At 35.1% G+C, this 13,816-nt stretch overlaps 1 protein-coding gene across 1 annotated transcript in view; it reads left to right on the forward strand.

Moving 5' to 3' along the window:
• Lmnb1 (lamin B1) overlaps window positions 1–13,816 on the forward strand; it is a 53,924-nt gene that overhangs the window by 11,622 nt on the left and 28,486 nt on the right. The window lies entirely within an intron of this gene.

The following is a 13,816-nucleotide window of genomic DNA, read 5'->3' on the forward strand; positions in this document are numbered from 1 at the left end:
TATCCTATTAGTTTTAGTTTATTAATGAAATAATTTTTGAAATCTTGTCTTCCTCTCCAGTCTAGTTGCCTTGCAAAAATATTAATTATTTGGGTGTAGAATTCTAGGTTGTGAAGGATACTTTCTTAGGATTTTTGAAGTCATGTTGTATAGTTTTTTAGGTTTTGTTACTGTAGAAGTGGTAATAAGTGAAAAATTTTAAACCTTACAGGATCTTTTGGTGTAGTTTTAAATTTCACAAGGGTATTCTTGTTGTAGATCTTTTTTCATACATTGCTTTGGTTATTTGGCTGAATTTTTTGGATGTGGAAATTCTTGTCCTTTAGTGCTTAAGAATTTTCTTGAATTACTTTATTGATATTTTCTCCTATTTTTATTATATTCTGAGATGCTTATCAGTCAAATGGTGGGCCTTATTGATCTTTTGGTCTCCTTACCTTAAATTTTTTTTCTCTTCTAATAGATGTTCTAAATTTTCCCTTCCAAATTTTACTGTCATTTTAAAAATAGCTTATTACTCGTTTTATATCTCTATATCATCCTGTTCTTATTTAAATTTTATGGATATAGTAGTTTCTCTTGCCTCTTCGTAGCCACTGTGTGCTTCAAGTTAATTTCCCTCCTTCCCTCCCTCCCTCCCTTCCTTCCTTCCTTCCATAGAGGTTTATTTAACTCATTGTTCTGGAGATTGGGAAGTCTCAGAATATGGCCCTAGCAGCTGTTCAGCATACGTTGAAGGATTTTTTGCTTTTTGATGTCTTTTGATGCATCATAACATGGCAGAGGGCAGCATCACATGGAGAGACAGAGATCCAAGTTAATTTCTTTTTCTGTTTGTTGATCTTTGTACGTTGAAAACAAATGGTAAACAATATGAAATGTAGGCCCTTAGAAAAAAATTTTAGAAGGGCTTGAACAGGAATAATGCCTAGAATATTGTAGAACTGACCTTTGGGAACTTTTATGTCCAAGTACACCTTGAAACAATTGAATTTCAAAAAACAATGTGTAGCTGTGATTCAGGACTAGGAAGCCACCACTGTTGATACTGGAGAATGGACAGTGGACCCTATTAGAGAAGAATTTTACAGACTATATTCCTTATGAATATAGGTGGAAAATTAAAAAAAAAATAATACAAGCTGAGTATTCTTAGACTCTGGAAGTCCAAAATCTGAAATATCTGAAATCTGGAACTTTTTGAGTGTAATGGTGCCCAAGAAGTTTTGAATTTTGGAGCATTTCAGATTTTTGGATTTAGAGATTGTCGACCTATAGTTTATGGAAATATTCCAAAATATGAAAAAATTCTAAATCTGGTATTCTTCAGAGTATTTCAGATAAGGGGATACTTTATCTGTACTAGCAAATGAAATCCATTAGCATATAAAAAGAATTATACAGTTATTAAGTAGGATTTATCCTGGAAGTATAAGGTTGCTTCAGTTATGAAAGTCAAAGTAATACACCATATTAATAGAACAGAAACCATATGTTCAAGATGTGGGAAAAACATTTGACCAAGTCCATTACGTTTCATGACAAAAATTTCCAAAGTAGGCATAAAAGGAAACTTTTGCTAAAGAATCTCTATGAAAAAGACAAGTGATATTTTCTGGTAAATATCAAAGGAATAAAACAAGAATGTGTACTCTCATTTCTTCTATTCAACATTGTCCTGAAAGTTTTAACCAGAGATTAAGACTAAAAAGGAAGTAAAAAACCTTTATTTGCAAATAATCTTGTATATAGAAAAATTTAAGGAATCTTTTAAGAACAAAAACAGAGAGTTAATAAGTTTAGCAATGTCAGTATACCATAGATACATATATATATAGTATATATTTTATATAATACAAATATATAATTTATATACATAAAATCAGTTGTATTTGTGTACTCTGGCAGCAGATAATCCAAACATGAAATTAAGAAAGCAATTATAGCATCAAAAGGAATAAAATACTTAGAAATAAATATTATGGGAATGAGAGACTTACACACTAACTAGAAACTTAACATGGCTGAAAAAAATTTTATAAGGTTTAGATAAATGGAAAGACATCCCAGTTCATGGATTGGAATATAATATTAAGGAGGCAGGGGCTGGGGATGTGGCTCAAGCGGTAGCGCGCTCGCCTGGCATGCGTGCGGCCCGGGTTCGATCCTCAGCACCACATACCAACAAAGATGTTGTGTTCGCTGAGAACTGAAAAATAAATTAAAAAAAAAAATATTAAGGAGGCAGCTCTCCTCAAATTCTTCTGTAGATTCAGTGTTATATCTTACTAAAATGATAGCTGCCTTTTTTGTTGTTTTGCAGAAATTGATAAGCTGGCTGTAAAATTCATGTGGTAATGCATGGGAACTGCAGTAACCAAAAACCAAAGTTGGAGGACTTACATTTCCTGATTTCAAGACCTAACTAGTTCTACAGTAATATGTGTGATACTGACATAGGAAAAACTTCATGCTTTTCTGTCCTTCATGACTTGTTTGTCAGCAGAAAATCTGATGCAAGGGCCTGGAATGCGATCCCATGCATTTCTATATTGGTCCCGTGCATTCCTGTATTTCTTCTTTGTTGTTTATGTATGAATTTGGTTAGAGAACCTAATTGGCATTCAGCATCATAGCTGCAAGAGAGTCTGGGGGAACTTAGAGAGGTGACTTTCTATTGTATGAAAGTACTACCAGGAGGTTAGAATTGACATTGGTTGAACCAACACACAGTGTCTAGATTTCTGGAGGTTCTTATGAATGAGGTTTCTTGATTATACTTCTTTGAGGTGAAGTATGGCTTCACCCAATGTCTGGCTTAGGATTCAGCACCCTTGGATTGGCTAAGTTGTTTTTATTCATGATCTGCTTTCTGGCCTTCTAAAATACTGTCACTTCATTTTCAGTTTTTCTCCTCAAGAATTTGTACTTTTTAAAAAATATTAATTTTTAGTTTTAGGTGGATACAATATCTTTATTTTTTATTTTTATGTGGTGCAGAGGATCGAACCCAGTGCTTCACACGTGCTAGGCGAGCGATGTACCATTTGAGCCACAACCCCAGCCCCAGGAATTTGTACTTTTGCTGTTTTAATCAGGTTTCTGAATGGGTAACAGTAGAGTCGGGTTTAATGTGCCATTTGTGTCCCAAAACGACTCATGCGTTATTGAAATACCATGTACTTTTCTTCTCTCTCTCTCTCTTTTTTTTTTTTTAAAAAAAAGCACTCTACTGACTAAGCTATATTCTCAGCCCTGATCTGTAATGTTTGTTTTTTTTTAATATTTTATTTATATTTTAGTTTTCGGTAGACACATCATCTTTGTTTGCTTGTGGTGCTGAGGATCGAACCCGGGCCGCACCCATGTCAGGCAAGCGCGCTACCGCTTGAGCCACATCCCCAGCCCCACTTTTCTTCTCATTCCTAGAACTTATCAAGATATTTCCAGACATTTGTTTCATTGATTAGATAATTTTGTGTAAATAATTGATAGTTTGGAATCTCTTTGTGGACTGGCTAGTGTCAGATTTTGCTTTCTGTTATAGCTACAAATTCCCCAACACTCTGTAAACTCCCTTAAAAGAATTATTAACAGTGATTTGTAGGAGGCTGTTTTTTGCAGAAGGTTGAGTTCCACACAATCCATCAAGGAGTAGTGAAATTACAATTGATACTAGTATTCATGTTGCTAAATAAAATATAGGCTTGAAAAATGTAAAAATGGCTGTTAATTATAGGCACAGAATTAGTCTTTGTGACCACTATATTCAATCATCATATTCCCCTTCTACACTCCTTATTCTGCTTTATTTTTCTTCCAAATAGTGGTTATTCTTGACATATGTATTCGTGTTTTTTTTTTTTTTTCTTTTTAACTGCTTTATTAACTTTATATGTTTCCATTCAAATGGGTAAAACCCTACTGCTGTCAGAAACTTAGGTTGGGTGCAAAGGCTGTCTTCAACCAGAAGCTGGCAACGCAAGACCCACTTGACACATGGAAATAACATAAGGTTCATAGCAAACAGATCTGTAAAGGCATATCAGGAAAATGCAAGGAAAAGAAAAACAGGGGTATCACAGTATTAATCTCATGGAAAATGGACCAAGTCAAGGCATAAGGCAAAATTCATTATGCTGGTCATGGTGATTAGAGAGCTCTTCCAATAAGAATACATAGACAGTTCCTCAACTGCAGCTCCCTAAGTTTTCTCCTGATTTCTCTCATCTCCTCTCATTTCCATATCATCTCCATCTCTACGCATTCCATTATTGATCTGCCTATTGGGTATGGTGGGCATGTCTCTATTATTTCCTGCCGGCTGGTGGCTTCACCTCTTTCCAAAGGGCGGCCTTCCTCTCCATTGCACAGGCTGCTCCATTTCTTCATTTTCCTGGGCCTATCCTTGTCTTCTCAGCCTCCAGATTCTCTCCGCCAGGTGCGTTGCGCTACACTGGGCCCCATAGACCTGATGCCAGCGCCCCCCCCCCGCCGTGCGCAATGCAGGTAGCCAAGTGATGACTGTGCCCTATGCTGCCTTGCTTTTGTATTTGTGCATTTTGTGACCTTTCTCACAAGAAGTTCCATAAGGGCAGAAATTTCGTATATTTTGTTAACTGCTGGTATCTAAGCTTCTAGGTCAGTGCCTGCACATAGTAGGTAGGTGACCAAATACTGGTAGTGGTTGTTTTTAAATGAATAAGTCATTCGTATTAGTACTTAAAGTGTCTATTCCCCAATTCCTGTGCCTGTTTTTATTAGAGTGAATTTCTTGTTTTCAAAGAAAAGGTTCTGTGGTCTACTTTCAATCTCTTTTAGTAGTTTTCCTAATTTTAATCTGGTTTCAGTTAGGGTTTTCCTGATTCTGATAGGGTTGTTGGTTAATTTTGTTGACTGATCAACTACTAGCAATAGCTTTGGAGTTTGTGCAAAAGCCTCTTAGTATTTTTGCATATGCCAGTAGCAATCTTTGTTAATAAGAATTGTGATCACAAGATTATCTGGAATTTTTGTGTATTACATTTGTTTTAATAACAGGGAAGTTCATTAATTTTCTTTCATGAGAAATGTTGTAGATCAAATCCCCTTTCCCTTTGGAAGGGATGGTAATTGGATACTATTGAAACTGATCAGGTAATGTTGGAACAAATGCATATTTAATAGGCACTTTGAGCCTATTATGAAATAAGATTATTTAGTTTTAGGACAGAAGATTTTTCTGTAGGCATATTAATAACCTTTATTTTAAACTCAAAGTTTATTTTTCTTCGAAAAGTTTGGACCATGACTAGATAATAAAGACCACATAGATTCTGAGCTATGGGTATGAAGAGATCACCAGGAACAGATTTGATAGTCACTTGAATAAATGTACTTGTGTTGAGTGGTGTTCAGCTGCCACCAGACAGCTGTTCTAGAGAACCTTATGGTAATATAAAACATGAACAGAGCTCAGACAGCTGTGCCTAATTGGCCTGGCTTTATGTAGAGCATATCTGTTTGAGGAATTTAAAAATCCTTGTTTTGTGGAGATTAGGAATAATTTTGTATAGAATGGTAGCTATTATGTTTTTGTCTGAAAATGAAAAACTGAATTGTATTTCCTTTTCATCCCCCAGAATTTCTTTTTCCAAAGTAGAATTGTCCTAAAGCAAAAAGTAAGGAGTGGGAAAAAAAAAAAAAAAAGTAAGGAGTGAATGTCAAGTTAAGAAAGGTAGCTAGCGGGCTGGTTGTAGCTCAGTAGTAGCGCGCTTGCCTAGCATGCATGAGGCAATGAGTTCCATTCTCAGCATTGCATACAAATAAATAAAATCAAGGTCCATCAACAACTAAAAAATATTTTTTTAAAAAAGAAAGGTAGCTAAACACAGGCAGAGAAAGCCCATTATTGGCTTGGCATCTGTTTCTCTTTCATCTTCTCTAATAAACTCATTTCCATTCAGGAGATTACAGTATATGCCTCAGAAAATTCTCAATCTGTACATTTGTTGATTCTCTTTTATGTAAGATGACAATCTGTAATAGCTTCTTTTTTAAAAATAAATTTTGTAGTTGTAGATGGACAGTGTGCCTTTATTTTATTTGTTTTTTATGTGGTACTGAGGATCGAACCCAGTGAGTGCCTCACATGCTAGGCAAGTGCTCTGCTACTGAGCTACCGCCCCAGCATGTAATAGTTTCTTAAATGCTAGAAAGTGATGTAAGTAGCCAGAGAGGATTTAGTGGAATTCAAAACTAACTTGAGAGTTGTTTGTTTTCTGGTTTTTCATATTATTGGTTTGTCTGACATATTAAGGCAGGAGTAAAAATCTCAAGTAATTGTATTTCTGTTTTTTATCTTTGGAAACAGGAATGGCTCTTGTCCAGTTTATTTTTTCAACTGTGTAACTTGAAAGTTTATATTCTTAGATCCATCAGTCATTATGTCTTGAATGAATTTTTTTTTTTTCAGGAGAACATATATATCAGTAAGTTTTTTTCACTTAGCAAGCATTTGATGAACACAGATTCTTGACCTTGTCTACTCTTTTGCATATGTGGTACCATAAAAATCTCTGGGAAATTTCATGCACATTTAATATCTAGAAGTTAGCTTTATACTTTATTCTAGGCATGTAGTCTGCCAAAAAAGGGACCATTTATAATTTAGGTCTTTGTGTGTGTGTGTGTTGCTGGTGATTGAACCCAGGGCCTTGTGCATGTGAGGCAAGCACTCTACCAACTGAGCTATATCCCCAGGTCTTTAATTTTTTAATGTGACTTTTTGCGCATACATTGTTTTTAAATTTTTTTTTTTAGCTGTCAGTGGGCCTTTATTTATTTTATGTATATGTGGTGCTGAGAATTGAACCCAGCGCCATAGCACTGAGCCACAACCCAGCCCCATAGCACTGAGCCACAACCCAGCCCGCACATACATTTTTGTATATGGAAATCAAAGAACAAGGACAAAAGTACCTGAGGAAAAATGAAATTTATGACTCTTAAATAAGCAAACCAAACTGAAGCATGTCTATAGGTCCTGTCCTAAAAGTGAACAGATTCTTTGCCTACAACTACATTGTGAGTGATTAAGAGAAACGCTCATTCTTTTGTTGTTGTGCTACTGGTCAAACTAGAAATTTCTTTTTTAAAAAATATTTTTATTTTATTTTTATTTTTAGTTGTAATTGGACACATACCTTTACTTATTTATTTATTTATTTTTTATATGGTGCTGAGGATTGAACCCAGGGCCTCGCACGTGCTAGGCAAGCGCTCTACCACTGAGCCACAACCCCAACCCCCCTCAACTAGAAATTTCATTCAGCTAAGCATTTGTGTCAGGTGTTACACAGTAGGACCAAGAAAATGTTAATAGAACGATGATAATTTGCCAATACCTAATTTAAACTATTTTGTATTGAGCTTCTAATTGTTCTACATATTAGTTCCTACAAGTTTTGTGATTGATTTCTTTTTATTCTCTGTTTAACTGATCTTTTTTTTTAAGAGTTTATGGTAATGATATGCTTCTTAATTAATTTTCAAGTAGTTATTGTGTCATAACTTACTAGGTCTTAAATGATTTTCAGCATATTATTATGTATGTGGTATGACTGGGAAAACTTGTTCTCTACAGTTATTTTATATAGTAATTATGTATTTCCCAAAGAGGTTCATCGAACATTTCTAGCAGTTCTGTAACTGGGTGCATTTTCTAACTTCTACTTTCTTAGAGGTAGGACCAGTCTGAGGTACACCTAAACAAATGAAGAACATAAAGAAAGTGAGATTGAGTTTTTCCAACAGAAGGGGTAGTACAGAGGGCAAAGTTTAGACCCTGAGTTCCACAGACAATTACTTAAGTAGAGAAGCCAAGGTTAATGTCAATGTCAAACTATAGATTGAACAACCAATATGGTCAGAGCAGTAAGGTACATGGTATTGATGGTGGTAAGAGATGGCAGGAGAAATTTAGAAAGTGATGGAGTAACCTGTTGCATCTGTGTTAGTCTAACAGGACTCTGCAAAGGATAGCTATGTGTCCCAGACAGTTAATGGTGCTAGGTCTTATTGGGAAAGTACACCATAGTATATCACTAAAGCCATATCTTACTCTTTAGTCATTACTGGAGAATGTTAACAGGAATGTAAATATATACTTTCTAGCTGCTTATTTCTTTAATGGTCAAATATTTAATTAGAACTGCCTGCTTAATGTGACTAGTGTAATTCAAGCTTATTTGAAATGAAAGCTAACTTTGCTAAGGGAGGGAATTCTTAGGATATAGTGTTATAAAGCTGTTTGTTTTCCTGGTTGTGTGTTTTTTTTTTTTTCTTGTGTAGAATATTTAAAGGAAATGGGAATACTTTATGACTTATTCAGGAGTGCACATATTTGTAGCATTAGATTCACACTGAATTTAAATGAAAACACTAGAAATTCTTTCTCTGGAGGTAGAAATAGTTTAGTCGGGCAGGTCAATGACACTGAACAAAGCCAGTCAGGAAATATAGTCAAAGAAAATATAGTCAAAGAAAAATGTATTCTAACACCTTCAGTAATAACTTCTAATGACTTTGGATCCCTGTTTAAATTGCTTTTTGTTTCATGACACTGTCAGATATCTCTGCATGTAATAGCTTCAGCAAATTAGTATGTGTATGTTTCAGGATGTCAATTCTGCAGGCTTCTGCACTCTGACCAGTTATCTGCTGATAACTACATTTGGGCTGTCCACACTGTATTCAGTGATGAGAAGCAATACAGTTACAAACCTAAAAGATTATGTTCAAAATATTAACTCATGTATGACCTCCATAATCTTAATCTTGTGGACATAAAACTCATTGATTCAAGGCTATTAATCTGATGGAGACTTGGGTGTAGTCTTGTGTTTGTGTGTGGATTTAACTTAGGGGTGCATTCTTAACTACTGGGCTTCATCCTCAGACCTTTATATTTTTAATTTTGATATAGAATCTTGCTAAATTGCCAAGACTGACCTCAAATTTGTAATCCTCCTGTTTCAGCCTTCCTACTAGTTGATATTATACCATGTCCAGCTTGAGTGTAATCTTAAGAATTTTTTATGATTCATCCATTCTTGGAAATTGGTAGGGTAAGTTGTTAGGGAGGATATTTCAGAATGTGACTAACAGAGAATATATAAGTATCAGTTACTTTTTTTTCCTTGAAAAAGACATGATATTTTACATGGGATGAAAAAAGCAGAAAACTAGGACTGTTGGGATAAACCCTGGAGGGAGCTTTCTAGGAAGGTGTGTGTGGAGGGTTCTTCCCCCCCCCCCCCCCCTTTTTTTTTTGGTGTTGAGAATCAAACCTAGGGTGTCAGAAATGCATGCGCTGTCACTGAGCTGTACCCCCAGCCCCATGTTCTTTTAACAGTTAACAAAATGACAGTAATGTCCAGGCTTTCTGTTTCTGTATAGAAGATATAGGGATAATAAGAATGGGCCTTCCCCTCAAAGAGTTCTGTCGCTTGGAGTAGTAAAGCACATCCAGAAACTTAGGAATTTGTATGATCAGTGTAATTTTAAAGTGTGTGCAAGGTGTAGAAGTAGTAGTCGTCAACTCTCCTCCCTTTATTAGCTTTATGAAACATTAATTTTTCGCCACTGTTAATGTTATGGATTCAAGGAGGAAGAAAAGAAATGTATGTACACAGAATAATTTGTACAGCTGAAGGGTGTTTGGGATGTAAGGACAACTACAAGAACTATTTGCCCTAAGCTCCCTTTGCAGTACCCCTTACAAGTCCTTCCTTATTGCTTTACTTGAGCATCTACAAGATAAACCTTTATGTCACCCAGACAGCTAAATACCTAAGTGTAGTGACATAGGCTAGTGTCTGACCTACAGCAGTAGAAAGGTATTCAGGGTCCAGTAAAAGAAAGAAAAATCTCCTAAAATGCAAAGTATACTCCACCAGGAACCCTGTCTTATCTATCTTCCTATCTGGGTAGTACATAGTAGATACTCAGTGTTTCTTGGATTAAATAAGTAAGTTTTAAAAATTTAGGGCCTAGACTCAGTCCTTTCTCTGCCTTCAAACTCTCTGGTGTACTTGTGTATAAAATATTATTCTGCATTTTGGGAGGGGATTAGAAAAACCAAAAAGTTCACTCACAAAGTTATAGGAGAAGAGACTATAAATTACTTGGCATCACAGAAAGTGGCTTGTGTTGGACAGTATAATGCCTGCTGTCTTTCTGTGCAAGAAGGCCATGGTGGCTTGTAGGGCAGATCTAGGTTGATTGGGCTCAGAATAAGCTTCATCCTCAGTAAACAGAAGATACTTTTCTACCGATAAACTGTTACATTAAATATGACTTTAGGTTTTGCTCTGAACTTTGTATTTGTATTTCTTGCTGTGGTTTGTTGCTTTTTCTTTCTTTCTTTTTTTTTTTTGGAGCATCTACTCTGAAAGAAGGTGTCCTGTGCATTGTAGTAGAATGTTGAACCAAGTGCAGTGGAATCCAGATGTCTTTTTTTTTTTTTTTTCCTGCTAGGAGAGATAAAGCAAGAAAGCTTTAAAGAAGAAGAGATGATGTTTGTTTGGTCTCAGTTTTGAATGATAGGAGTTAAATGGAGTTAAGAATTAGAATAGATGACACTGGAGTTGGGGAGAATAAGATCCAAAGCCAGAAGGTATTCAAGACTTGTGTCCTGAAGGTCTCTGCAGGTGGCTATGCCATGCTACACTAAAGAGCTTGGACATTAGATAATCAGAAGTTTTCAAACCACATGCAGAAAACTAGGACTGTTGGGATAATGATTGACAGGATACCATACCTGCACTCTGTCTTTAATCCTAGCATCTCCATGCATAAACAAACACAAAATAAAACATGCTTTTGAAAGTACTGTTATTGGCTATTAAAAGGTTTTGTTAGAAGATTTATACTTTTTGAATCATAAAATCTTAAAACCTCAACTCTTTGGCAGGGGGATATCGTGTTTTTTTCATGGTGTTACCTGGTTTAATTTGTTTTTTACTAATCATGTCATGCCTTCTAACAATTTATTAGTTCCAGTTTTCACTGTAGTTGATTTCCATAGTTCAGATTTTGAACGATGAAATCTGAATTGTTGCTGGTCAGAGATTGGCTTCCAGAGTCAGATATTTACCTCTAGTCTAGTTGGATATAAGCAGGCCCTGATAGGAGTTGTGATTGTTGTAGTCCCTCAAGACAAAGGAATTAGGCCAATTTCCAGTTCCTCCGTGGGAACCATTCATTCTTTTCTTGTGTACAAGTGTTCAGAAATATTCTCTGTGTACATTGTGTGTATTGATATATACACAAGATATTTTTTCCCCACAGAAGGAAATTTAAGAGATGGTTACTTTCCTTTGGAGGCACTTTTTTTTTAAACTGCCCCCCCCACCACCACCATTATTCGAGCTTCTAATCACGTGCATGTTTTTAAAAACCTAACAGTTGGTATTCACTGGGAAGTATACTTCTGTATAGGGGGAAAAAGCCAAATAATAAATTCTTTGCAATTGTAAATACATCTCTAGCCTCTGATTTATATCTACCTAATTTGCTCAGCAAGGTGGAAGAGCTTTAAGGTAGCATTTATAATGGAGCAGTTTATATTTTCATAGACTATCACTGTTTTAAGTGACTAAGAACTTGACATTAAATAGACACTGTCAGCGTTGTATGGCTGAACTTAAAGCTCTTAGAAAGTTTCAACTGCTAGCACTAAGAAACTCAAGGTACTCATCCATTTTAGTCCTTCTCTTCTTACCTTATTTTGTTTTGTGAAAGAACCATATTTTAGTCATCTGGGTGCACTGCCCGATTAATTTTTTGACTTCTTGTATTTTCTACAATGTACAAAATGTTGCACAGTATCTTTTACTTAGTGGAAGATTGAGTCTCAAGCTATATGCATGTACTACCCATAAAATCAGTGTGATTCAATAAGTACATGAAGAAGATACTTCATAAAATATACCCATTTTTACAGAACACTGCAGTAGTCTAATATCATCGTGATATTTTGTTCTCCATCATTCTTGGTAGGCTGTCGGTCCGTAGAAAGCATAGGTTTAGTCGCAGTTATGAAGCACCACATTATGGTCTAAGATTGAAACACTAAATAGCGGTGAAGCAGAGATTTTGTAATTTTTAAATAATTTTGAGCTAGTAGCTTTTGTTAAGTATTGTGCAGTACTCAACAAAATACAGTTTTACTTTAAATCATGTATTATGCTATGTATCCTATTCCAACTCTGGCCACTTTATAGTGGAATAAAATAGTGGCTCCTTCACAAGATGCAATTCTATTTCTGTGGAGACCCAGTGCTTGAATGAAGTGGTGAATAACCATTCTGGCTGTAGGTTATGATTCTGTGGTTTTCTTTAACCTCTTCTAAACTAGTTTTCAGTGAAAGCCTGCCATCTTGTGGCTTTTAGAAATATGGGTTTTAGTAAAAAGATCTGAGATTTTAGTTATATTATGATACCAAAATGTGTAAGAAGTCTTTAAGTTGTATTTTCTTACCATTTGGTTGATTTTTTTTTTAAATTCATTTTCTTTTAACATTACAAGACTATTTTAATTTTTCTATTAACTAAAAAATTTCTTTTTCAAAAGTCAGTAGTAGAAGTAACTTCTACATTAGCAATTTTACTTAAGAACAGTTATTGAAAATTTGATATTAAGACTTATTATATAACTAATGATAGTTACTTGAATGAGAAAAAAAATTCTGTCTTTTAAAATAAAATCATTGGACAAACTGTATCCAAATGAACTTGTAATTTATAATGTAGAACCCAATTTAATAATAATAAAAACTAATACTAAAGAAAAAAAAATCTCAATTAAAACTTCATTTTGCCTGGTATGGTGGCACATGCCTGTAATCTCAGTTCTCCAGAGGAGGCCGAGACAGGAGGATCTCAAACCCAGCTTCACAGACCCTGTCTCTAAATAAAATACAAAATTGGGCTGGGGATGTAGCTCAAGTGGTTGAGTGCCCCTGAATTCAATCCCTGGCACCAAGGTCAATCAATCTATCCTAATGTTTTTTTCAATATTTTTTTGTCAGCATTATATGGCTGATTGACCTTTATTTATTCACGTATTTATATGTGGTGCTGAGAATTGAACCCAGTGACTCACACATAGGAGGCAAGTGCTCTACCACTGAGCCACAAAACCTAGCCTTCCATCCTCATTTTTTGGTAGTTAACAATATAAAATAATTTTTCTACAAAATATTAGGAAGGCTCTTATTTGTAGTTAGGGAAATTTCAAATCACTTCATATAAGAAGTGGAAGTTGCTTTTAAGCTTTTGGGGTCAGTTAAATTCTAATTAACATTTACACTCACACACACAGTACACGTGTATCTTAATGTTATACCACCAAGCAAAAAACACATAACAAGAGAATTTCTATATAACTTGATACATCATTAAGGTATAAAATTGCTTCTTAAAATAACTTACTTCTGACTGGGGGGCTGTAGCTGAGTTGTACAGTACTTGCCTAGCATGCACATGGCCCTGGGTTTGATCCTTAGTAATACCACCACCAATAACAAAACAAAAACACAACCAATACAAAAATAACTTTTCATTCTCAGGTAATTAATCTAATTTTATATCTTGCCTGTCTCCTATATATCTTGCGTTTGTGTTGTTGTATTTAAAATAAACTTCTTTTTTCAAAAAAAAAATCTTTTTTTTAATGTGTCTCTTCATAGAAAAGGATGAAATGTGTTCTTATTCAGACAACCAACACTAGTAGTGATGTGACAGTGAAGGAGAATATTGTTATCTACCCAAA

The sequence above is a fragment of the Marmota flaviventris genome, chromosome 5 (assembly GCF_047511675.1).
Source record: "Marmota flaviventris isolate mMarFla1 chromosome 5, mMarFla1.hap1, whole genome shotgun sequence".
In the NCBI taxonomy this organism is placed as follows: domain Eukaryota; kingdom Metazoa; phylum Chordata; class Mammalia; order Rodentia; family Sciuridae; genus Marmota; species Marmota flaviventris.